This window comes from Ornithorhynchus anatinus, chromosome 1 (assembly GCF_004115215.2).
Source record: "Ornithorhynchus anatinus isolate Pmale09 chromosome 1, mOrnAna1.pri.v4, whole genome shotgun sequence".
Taxonomy (NCBI): Eukaryota; Metazoa; Chordata; class Mammalia; order Monotremata; family Ornithorhynchidae; genus Ornithorhynchus; species Ornithorhynchus anatinus.
In genome coordinates this window covers 125,015,544-125,026,716 of record NC_041728.1, presented here as the reverse complement: position 1 = coordinate 125,026,716, position 11,173 = coordinate 125,015,544, and the positions used below count along the sequence as shown (strand labels likewise).

The 11,173-nt window shown below is 54.6% G+C and overlaps 1 protein-coding gene across 1 annotated transcript in view; it reads left to right on the top strand.

The window, feature by feature from the left end:
* The first annotated feature begins 8,902 nt into the window (after positions 1–8,902).
* FAM168B (family with sequence similarity 168 member B) overlaps positions 8,903–11,173 on the top strand; it is a 58,511-nt gene continuing 56,240 nt past the window's right edge. Inside the window, exon 1 of the mRNA XM_029059000.2 lies at positions 8,903–9,171. The gene's annotated coding sequence lies outside the window, so the exon portion shown is untranslated. The remainder of the gene's footprint in view (positions 9,172–11,173) is intronic.

Genomic DNA, 11,173 nt, shown 5'->3' with positions numbered 1-11,173 from the left:
CATGGATTGATTGACTGATCAACCAATACCACAATTATCAGACGAGGCACCTTGCTAAAACGCCTAGAATGAGAAATGTAAATAGTCCCTCCCCAGATGAGGTATTCAAAAGGAATAAAAGAGATGGATAATCTGGCCAGAATCCAAAAGGGAAAGCTGCCTGAGAACTCGGAGTAGCTTTAGAACTGTGAGCGTCTGTGTTTGTTTAAAAAAAAAACGTTAATGCACGTTTCAATGGAAAAGAATGCAAAAAAGTAAATTCAAGCAGAGATGTAAAACCACAAAATCAATCTATTGTACTTTATTGAGTGCTTACTGCATGCAGAGCACTGTACTAAGTGCTTGGGAGAGTACAGTATAACAATATATCAGAGTCGATGGACACCTTTCCAGCCAACAACGAGCTTAGAATCTAGAAGTCATCACCAGAAAACTCGAATCCTCCCCTGATTCCCTTGTCTCCCCTTTCATTAGTTTAATCAGGGGACATGAGCTTACCTGTGGGGGTCCAGCTTTGCCAAGGTAGCTGGAAAAACTCCTCACCCAGCTTGCTTGAGGAGGAAAGGAGCAAGAAACCTTTCTCCCAAAGTACCAAGAGAACTCAATAGCGGGGCGGGGGAGGAACGTCACTTACCTCGGCCCAGGGCCACCCCTTACGGTGGGGAAAAAGTTCATTAAGTCAGCCCCTTTCCTTCTTGGGAAGTGTAGTAGCCCCTTTCCTTCCCTGCAAATTCCTTGCTAACTTTCAACAGGACTTCCGGAGGATGATTATTTATTCATCCACTTATTTATTTATATTACTGTCTGTGTCCCCTTCTAGACTGTGAGCTGGTTGTGGGCAGGAACGTTTGTTGTTATGGCGTACTCTCCCAAGCGCTTAGTATATTGCTTTGCACGCAGTAAGCTCTCAATAAATGCAATTGAATAAATGAATGAATGTTTTCAACATACCCATCTCTCCGCACAGGCTGACCATAATTTGGCATCATAATAATAACTCTGGTACTTTTAAACACTCTTCATATGCCATTCATTCATTCAATCGTATTTATTGAGTGCTTACTGTGTGCAACACATTATGCCAAGCACTTAACTAAGTATTGGCATAGGTCCATGTTAATCAGGTCATACACAGTCACCTCCAAGAGGCCTTCCTTGATTAAGTCCTCTTTTCCCCACTTCCCTCTCCCTTCCGTGTCATCTATGCATTTGGAACTGAGACCTTGGGCCATTCGATATTCACCCTACCCTCAATTCTACAGTTCTTATGTACAGATCTTTAAATTGTACATTATAAATTACCCAGCTCTGCCACACTTGTCACCTGTGTGACTGTGGGCAAGTCACTTCACTTCTCTGTGCCTCAGTTACCTCATCTGTAAAATGGGGATTAACTGTGAGCCTCACGTGGGACAACCTGATTATCCTGTATCTACCCCAGCACTTAGAACAGTGCTCTGCACATAGTAAGCAATTAACAAATACCAACATTATTATTATTATTATTAGATCATGCCTCCTGGATGTCGGCCCGCCACCTAAAACTCAACATGAGCAAGACTGAGCTCCTCATCTTCCCTCCCAAACCCGGTCCTCTCCCAGACTTCTCTATCACCGTGGATGGCACGACCATCCTTCCCGTCTCTCAGGCCCGCGATCTCGGTGTCATCCTTGACTCATCTCTCTCGTTCACCCCACGCATCCTATCCATTACCGAGACCTGCCGGTTAGTACAGTGCTCTGCACATAGAAAACACTCAATAAATACTACTGAATGAATGAATGAACTACTCATTCCCCCATTCTCTGACATGACAGAGGGAGCTTGGGACAAGAAAGGGACACTGAACCATTCATTCAGTCATATTTATTGAGCACTTACTGTGTGTGCAAAGCACTGTACTAAGTTCCTGAGCACTGTACCAAGTGCTTAGCACTGTACTAAGCGCCAGGGCCAGCAAAGCCCCAGAACACCAAAAGGGGCAATCATAAAGCGGTGGGATCAGCAGGGGGATCGGGAGAGGAAAAGGAGAGAGAGACAGAGAGACAGAGAGAGAAACAGACAGAGAGACAGAGATGGAGAGAGGATATTGAGACAGAGATGGAGAGAGGCAAAGAGACAGAGAGACAGAATGAGTTACAGGCAGGAAATGTGTCTGCTAATTTTGTCATATTGTACTCTCCCAAACTCTTAGTACAGTGCTCTGCACACAGTAAGCGCTCAATAAATATGATTGATGGATAGTGAGTGAGCAAGAAATAGAGAGGGAGAGAGGAGTGTGTGTGTGTGTGTGTGTGTGTTTTCACGCACGTGCACACATAGCAGAGTATTGTCCCCGAAAGAACTCCAGTGTAAGCCGGGTGACTCACAGGAGCACAGCCCTCTGAGACAGTATTTGTTGAACGTATCCCTAGGGAAGGATTTAGTGGTAACTGATTTTTTTTTCCTTTTGGAGGAATGTTGAGCTGTCCTGTTTTGATAAAATGACAGCTTTTTAATGGGTTGCCCATTTGTACTTAGGGTGGCCATTAATCCACCCCCTGCCTGGTCCTGATAGAGCACTGGGTGATTTTATGCCCAGCAGTTTCCCGTTCAACACCTAACCTCTTCTTGTCTCTGTTCCTGGGGCTCAGTCACAAGGCTCGAGAGCGGTGGCCTTTCATGGGGATCTTGGAGAGGAGCGTTCCAGAGCAAAGGAAACGATCTGGGGTTCCCTCGAGGGGCTACTCCGGGCTCTGTGGATTTCATGAGCAGGGTCCCTAGGTATTTACGTTACGTTGTGAAACCTCCCTAATGTCCAATCGCGAAATAATAATAATAACGTTGGTATTTGTTAAGCGCTTACTATGTGCAGAGCACTGTTCTAAGCGCTGGGGGAGATGCAGGGTCATCAGGATGTCCCACGTGAGGCTCACAGTCTTCATCCCCATTTCACAGATGAGGGAACTGAAGCACAGAGAAATGAAGTGACTTGCCCACAGTCACCCAGCTGACAAGTAGCAGAGCCGGGATTCGAACCCGTGACCTCTGACTCCCAAGCCCGGGCTCTTTCCCCTGAGCCACGCTGCTTCTCTAAATGAGAAGCAGCTGCGGTCTAGCAGAAAGAGCATGGGCCTGGGGGGATCAGAGGATCCGGTTCTAATTCCAGTTCAATCCCTCGTCTGCTGTACGACCTTGAGCAAGTCACTTAACTTCCCTGTGGTTCAGTTTTCCTGGTCTCCCTCCTACTTAGACTTTAAGCCCCATGTGGGACAAGGGGACTGTGTCCAAGCTAATGAGCTCGTGCCTTCCTCAACAGTTAGAACAGTGTTTGACACAAAGTTAGCGCTTAAGTATCGTGAAAAAGTATACCCGTTACTTCCGTCTCAACCAAGGTGTGCCCGGCATTCAACTGTGGCCTGTCTTTTTGCACCCTAATTCATGCGATCCTGTAAGAGCCAGAGGAAGTCTAGAGAGAAGCAGCATGGCCCAGGTGAAAGAGCACAGGCCTGGAAGTCCGAGGTTGTGGGTTCTAATTTGGCTCCGTCACGTACTTTGGGCAAGTCACTTAACTTCCCGGTTCCTCAGTTCCCTCATCTGTAAAATGGGGATGAAGACTGTGAACCTCACGTGGGACAACCTGATTATCCTGCATCTACCCCACTGCTGAGAACAGTGCTCGGCACATAGTAAGCGCTTAACAAATACCAACATTATTATTGTTATTATACTTGGCGTGTGACCCTTGGGCATGTCACTTAATTTTGTTGTGCCTTCATTTCTTCATCTGTAAACTAGGGATTCTTTCCTTTTTTTTTAATGGTAGTTGTTAAACGCTTCCTATGTGCCAGGCACTGTTCTAAGTCCTGGGGAAGATGCAAGCTAAGTAGGTGGCACGCAGTCCATGTCCCGTAAGAGACTCCCAGTCTTCATCCCCATTTTCTAGATGAGGTAACCGAGGCACAGAGAACTGAAGTGACTTGCCCAAGGTCACCCAGCAGACGAGAGGCAGAGCCCGGATTAGAACCCAGGTCCTTCTGACTCCCTGGCCTGTGTTCTACCCACTAGGCCATGCTGCTTCTACCTGTTCTCCCGCCTAGGTAGACTGTGAGCCCCTCACGAGACCTAATTTTCCTGTACCTACTCCTGAGCTAGGTAGAGAATCTGGCACGTAAGTCCTCAAATACCAATATTATTATTATCATTAAGTAGTCGAACTCTCCCAAACCCTTAGTACCGTGCTTTGTAGACAGTTAGTGTTCAATAAACACCATCGACTGACTGATAGATGAATTTCCCTCAGCTCTTCCCGCCACAGCTCCTGCCCCATCGCACATATATATATATATATTATAATATAATATACTTATAATATATGATATACTATATAATTTCATTTATTTGTATGGATGTCTGTTTATGGTACTGATGTCTGTCTCCCCCGCTCTAGATTGTGAGGTCACTGTGGGCAGGGAATGTCACTCTTTATTGCTGTGTTGTACTTTCCCAAGCGCTTAGTAGAGTGCTCTGCACGCAGTAAATGTTTAATGAATAGGATCGAATGAATGATTTTTACTTCTGATATCGCGCTGTTAACCATCCAAAAACCAAGGCCTAGGGAATATACCACAGGACAGGGAGTCAGATTATAACCCGGGTTGTGATCCTAGATAATAATGATGATGTTGGTATTTGTTAAGCGCTTACTATGTGTAGAGCACTGTTCTAAGCGCTGGGTTAGATATAGGGTCATCAGGTTGTCCCACGTGAGGCTCACGGTCTTCACCCCCATTTTACAGATGAGTTCACTGAGGCACAGAGAAGTGAAGTGACTTGCCCACAATCACCCAGCTGACAAGTGGCAGAGCTGGGATTCGAACCCATGACCTCCGACTTCCAAGCCCGGGCTGGTTCCACTGAGCCGCGCTGCTTCTCAGCTCCTTCACTGACCTGCTTTGTGACCTTGGGCATCTTGTTTAACTCCTCACTCTTGGCTTCAAAGCTGCCCATCCCCTTGCCCCCTCCTACCTCTCCCCCCTTCTCTCTTTCTACCGCCCACCCCGCACGCTCCGCTCCTCTGCCGCCCACCTCCTCGCCGTCCCCCGTTCTCGCCTACCCCGCCATCGACCCCGGGCCCACATCCTCCCGCTGTCCCGGAATGCCCTCCCTCCTCACGTCCCCCAAACTAACTCTCTTCCCCTCTTCAAAGCCCTACTGAGAGCTCACCTCCTCCAGGAGGCCTTCCCAGACTCAGCCCCCCTTTTCCTCTGCTCCCCCACCCCTCCCCATCTCTCTGATTCCCTCCCTTTGCTCAACCCACCTCCCCCCCCCGCAACACTTGTGAATATGTGTCCATATCTATAATTCTATTTATTTCTATTAATGATGTATATATATATATCTATAATTCTATTCATTTATATTGATGCCATTGATGCCTGTTTACTGGTTTTGTTGTCTGTCTCCCCGCTTCTAGATTGTAAACTTGGTGTGGACTGTCTCTATTGCTGAATTGTACTTCCAAGTGCTTAATGCAGTGCTCTGCACACAGTAAGTGCTCAATAAATGCGATTGAATGAATTTAACTTCTCTGGACCTCAGTCTCCTTATCTTTAAAATGGGAATTAAATACCTGTTCTCACAGACTGGGACCACCCCATGTGGGAGAGGAGCCGTTCCCGATCCGATTATCCTGTATTTACCCCAGCAAATGCTTAACAAATACTATTATTATCATTATTATTATCATCATCAATATAAGGAATGATGCTTAGATAATCCCAGGCCTTCCTAAAAGCCCTGGCAGGACTGGAATTTGTTCATTCTCCTCTTGGCCATCTCTCATCCTGCTTGGCCTACTCCACCGTCCCAGACGTTTACGCTGAAAGCCTCCCCATCCAGATTCATTCATTCATTCATTCATTCATTCATTCATTGGTTTTTATTGAGCCCTTACTGTGTGCAGAGCACTGTACTCAGCGCTTGGGAGAGTCCAACAGAACAACAAACATTCCCTGCCCACCACAGAAGCTCAGAGAGGAAAATAATAATAATAATTAACAATTATGGCACTTGTTAAGAAGCGCGTACTATGTGCGAAGCACTGTTCTAAGCGCTGGGGTTGTTACAAGGTAATCAGGTTGTCCCACATGAGGCTCACAGTCTTCATCTCCATTTTACAGATGAGGGAACTGAGGCACAGAGAAGTGAAGTGATTTGCCCAAAGTCACACAGCTGATGAGTGACGGAACCAGGATTAGAACCCATGACCTCTGACTCCCAAACTCGGGCTATTTCCACTAAGCCGCACCGCTTCTCTATGTGAAGTAGGGGGAACCAGAGCTTAATCGGGGAAGGCCTCTCGGAGGAGATGGGATTTTTTAATAAAGCTTTGAAGGTGGGGAGAGTAGAGGGGTCTGCCGGATATGGAGGGGAAGGCCGGTTTTCCTTTTTATTTTAGGGTATTTGTAAGCGCAGGGGCTAAGTGCTTACTATATGCCAGGCACTGTACTACTACTACTACTACTACTAATTTAATAATAATTTTGGTATTTGTTAGGCGCTTACTCTATGCCAAGCACTCTCCTAAGGTAATAATAATAACGTTGGTATTTGTTAAGCACTTACTATGTGCTGAGCACTGTTCTAAGCGCTGTTTTATTACAATAATAATAATAATGTTGGTATTTGTTAAGCGCTTACTCTGTGCCGAGCACTGTTCTAAGCGCTGGGGTAGACACAGGGGAATCAGGTTGTCCCATGGGGGGCTCACAGTCTTCATGCTCATTTTACAGATGAGGTAACTGAGGCACAGAGAAGTTACGTGACTTGCCCACAGTCACACAGCTGACAGGAGGCAGAGCTGGGATTCGAACTCATGAGCTCTGACTCCAAAGCCCAGGCTCTTTCCACTGAGCCACGCTGCTTCTCCGATCAGGTTGTCCCACCTTCATCCCCATTTTCCAGATGAGGTAACTGAGGCACAGGATCAGGTTGTCCCACCTAGGGCTCACAGTCTTCAATCCCATTTGCCAGATGAGGTAACTGAGACACAGAGAAGTGAAGTGACTTGCCCAAAGTCACACAGCCGAAAAGTGGCGGAGCCGGGATTAGAACCCACGACCTCTGACTCCCCAGCTCGGGTTCCGTCCACTGAGCCACGCTGCTCCTCTAAGCGTTGGGGCAGATACAAGGTGATTAGTTTGGACACAGTCCACGTCCCACAAGGGGTTCACGGTTTCAATCCTCCTTTTACAGATGCGGTCACCGAAGCCCCGAGAAGTGACCTGCCCGGGGTCACCCGGCGGACAAGTGGCGGAGCTGGGATTAGAACCCAGCTCCCTGGGATTCCCAAGCCCGCAGCGTGGCTCAGGGGCAAGAGCCCGGGCTGGGGAGTCAGAGGTCACGGGTTCGAATCCCGCCTCTGCCCCTTTCAGCTGGGTGACTGTGGGCAAGTCACTTCACTTCTCTGTGCCTCAGTTACCTCATCTGTAAAATGGGGGTGAAGACTGTGCGCCTCACGTGGGACCATCTGATGACCCTGTATCTCCCCCAGCGCTTAGAACAGTGCTCTGCACATAGTAAGTGCATATTAACAAATGCCATCATCATCATTATTATTATTATTATTACTTCCATCCCGCCGGATTTAGCTAACATATCGAGAAGCAGCGTGGCTTAGTGGCCAGAGCCCTGGCTGGGAAGTCAGAGGTCATGGATTCTAATCCTGGCTCCGCCCAATGTCTGCTGTGTGACTTTGGGCAAGTCACTGGACTTCTCTGGGCCTCAATTCCCTCATGGGTCAAAGGGGGATGAAGCCTGTGAGCCCCACGGGGGACCGCCTGGTCACCTTGTATCTCCCCCGGTGCTTAGAACGGGGTTGAGCACCTAGTAAGCGCTTAACAAATCCCCACATTATTATTGATGTGGCCTCCCAAGAGCTTAGCGCAACGCTCCTCGACCAGTCAGTCTGTCAGTCAGTCCGTCAGTCCGTCTGTCTGTCCGTCAGTCAGCCAGTGTCAGTCTCCCTCATGCTCTTCCTCCGCAGCCGGCCGGGATGGATGGATGGATGGACTGATGGATGGACAGGCGGCCGGGGCTGAGGGGGCTGACGGGCTGACTGACGGACAGGCGGCCGGGGCTGATGGATTGACTGACTGACTGACTGACTGACAGACAGGCGGCCGGGGCTGAGGGGGCTAAGGGACTGACTGACTGACTGACTGACAGAGAGGCGGCCGGGGCTGAGGGGGCTAAGGGACTGACTGACTGACGGACTGACAGAGAGGCGGCCGGGGCTGAGGGGGCTGACGGGCTGACTGACGGACTGACAGACAGGCGGCCGGGGCTGAGGGGGCTAAGGGACTGACTGACTGACTGACTGACAGAGAGGCGGCCGGGGCTGACGGACTGACTGACGGACGGACTGACAGGCGGCCGGGGCTGATGGACTGACTGGCTGACGGACTGACAGGCGGCCGGGGCTGAGGGGGCTGACGGGCTGACTGACGGACTGTCGGGCTGACAGGCGGCCGGGGCGGAGGACCCCGATGGACTGACTGGCTGAGGGGGCTGACGGACGGACGGACGGACAAGCCGCCGGGGCTGACGAGTGCCGGGCGTCCGGGGCGCAGGGGGCTGACGGACGGACCGTCGGACGGACGGACGGACTGCCTGGCTGACGGACAGGAGGGCGGGGCTGAGGGGGGCCGAGGGAGGGGGTGGACGGACGGACGGACGGACGGACGGGCGGGCGGCCGTCGTTGGGGCCCCCGCGGAGCCCCGCCCCCCCTCCTCCTCCCCCCCCCCGCCACCACCCCCCCCACCACCCCCCCGGCCCGTGACGGGGGCGAGGGCGGCGCCGGGCGCAGGCGCGCGGGCGGGGGCCGGGCGGAAGTGAGGTCGGGCCGGTGTCCGGTTGCTGCGCAGTATCGGGGGAGCCGAGCGGGAGCCGAGCGGGAGCCGAGCGGGAGCCGAGCGCAGCCGAACGCAGCCGAGCGGAGCCTCGGCATCGGCGGCGGCGGCGGCGGCGGCGGCGGAGGAGGAGGACCGCACAGGACCGCCCGGGACCAGCGCCGCCTTCCCCGCCCTCCCTCCTCCTCCTCCTCCTCCTCCTCCTCGTCGTCCTCCTTCCGCCCTCAAGCCTTCCTCCGCCCGAGGCCCCTGCGTTGGAGGCAGCGCCGAGCCCGCCGGTAAGCGCCGCCGCCCGGACGGCCCGGGAGGGACCCCAAGCCTCCTCCTCCTCCTCCTCCTCCTCCTCCTCCATCATCGCCGCCGCCTCCTCCTCCTCCTCCTTCTCTTCCTCCCCGGCGGCGGTGAGTGTGGGGTCTCGCCCCGCCCCCCTCCGTGCGGCGGCTACCGGGGCTGGGCGCTGACCCCGGCCCCCCCCCCAGCCCGGGCGGGGAAGGACGGACGGACGGACGGACGGCGGGAGGGAAGGAAGGAAGGAAGGAAGGAAGAAGGAAGGAGGGGCGACCGCCGCAGGCTCAGCCCGCCCCCTCCCCCCGCTCCTCCTCCTCGTCCTCCTCGGTGCGGGGGCCGGAGCGGGAGGCCTGGGGGGGAGGGGAGGGGAGGGGAGGGGGGAGCAGGTGGGACGGCTCGACTCCCGCCCGGCCCCCCCCCGCTCTCCAGGCCCCCCCGGCGGCGCCCGCAGGGTTTTTGGGGTCCCTCTTTTCCCCCCTCTTGTGCGCAGGACGGGCCGGGGGGAGGAGGCCCGGGGAGCGCCCCCTTCCCTCCCCCGGGCCTAGTTGGCCACCTCCCGGTTCCCTCCCTCCTCCCCCTTCCCCCTGGGCCCAGCCGAGCACCTCTCGGTGCCTCCCCCTCCCGTCCTTCCTCCTCCTCCTCCTCCTCCTCCTCCTCCTCCCGGTCCCCTCCGCCTTCCTCGCCCCCGGGCCCCTTTGGGCACCTCCCGCTGTGGTCGCCCCTCCCCCCGTCCCTCCTCCTCCTCCTCCTCCTCCTCCACCTCCCAGTTCCCTCCTCCTCCCTGGGCCTAGTCGAGCACCTCTCGGTGTCTCCCCCAGTCCCCCCTCCTCCCCCTCCTCATTCTCTTCCTCCTCCTCCTCCCTGGGCCCAAATCGGGCACCTCTCGGTGTCTCCCCCAGTCCCTCCTCCTCCCCTGGACGCAGTCTAGCACCTCTCGGTGTCCCCCCCAGGCCTTCGTCCTCCTCCTCCTCCCTGGGCCTAGTCGAGCACCTCTCGACGTCTCCCCCAGTCCCTCCTCCTTCTCCTCCTCCCCCCCCCCCCCCCCCCCGGGCCCAGTCGGACACCCCTCGGGGTCCCCCCCTTCCCTCCCTAGTCCCTCCTCCTCCTCTTCCTCCCCCTCCTCCTCCTCCTCCTCCTCCTCCCCGCCCCCCGGGGCCCCGCGAGTTGGGCTGATGCAATGCAGGTCGAGGGGTTTGTTTATTTTCTTTGTTGGCTCCGGAGCCGCCGGGAGAAGTTGCGGGAGGAAAAAGCGGCCCCGGCCGGACCCCTCCCCGATTTCCTCGGCCTTCCCCGCGCCTTTTCCTCCTCCTCCCCGTCCTCCTCCTCCTCCTCCTCCTCCTCCTTCTCTTCCTCCTCCTGGTCCGGCCGAAGGGGGAAAGGGGGCCGCCGCGAGTCGGGCGCTTTGTGTGTCTCCCCGCCCTGCGGACGGTCCTGCCCCCATCGAGAAGGAGGAGATGAGGATGAGGACGCGGAGGCGTCGCGTAGAGTTTAGCTCCCCCGGGGACAAACCCTCCCCCCCCGCCCCAACCCACGTCTGGTTCTGTGGCCTCCCCCTCCCCTTCCATTCATTCATTCCATAGTATCGATTGAGCGCCCGCTGTGTGCGGAGCACTGGGCCGAGCGCTTGGAACGGACGATGGGGCACCAGTTAGGGACCGTCCCTGCCCACTGCCGGGCTCTGGGTCCGATTGACCCCCCCCCCCCCACCCCCTTTGGGGGCAGGTCTGGGCCCTCTCTGTTGCCCGCTTGGACACCCCAAGCGCTCAGTCCCCTGCCCCGCACGTAGTAGGCGCCCACTACGTGCGACGAAATGGACGGACGAATGAAGCAAAAGCCCCCATCCCCCCCTCGAGGCGTCGGGTTGCCCGCCGGTCGACCATCGGAGCCATTTAGGAAAAAACGTTAAGGAGCAAATGGTGCCCGCTGGAAAAATGGAAGGGCCGAGGCCTCCCTCCTGGTCCTGTCCGACCCTCTGTCCGACCCTCTGTCCCC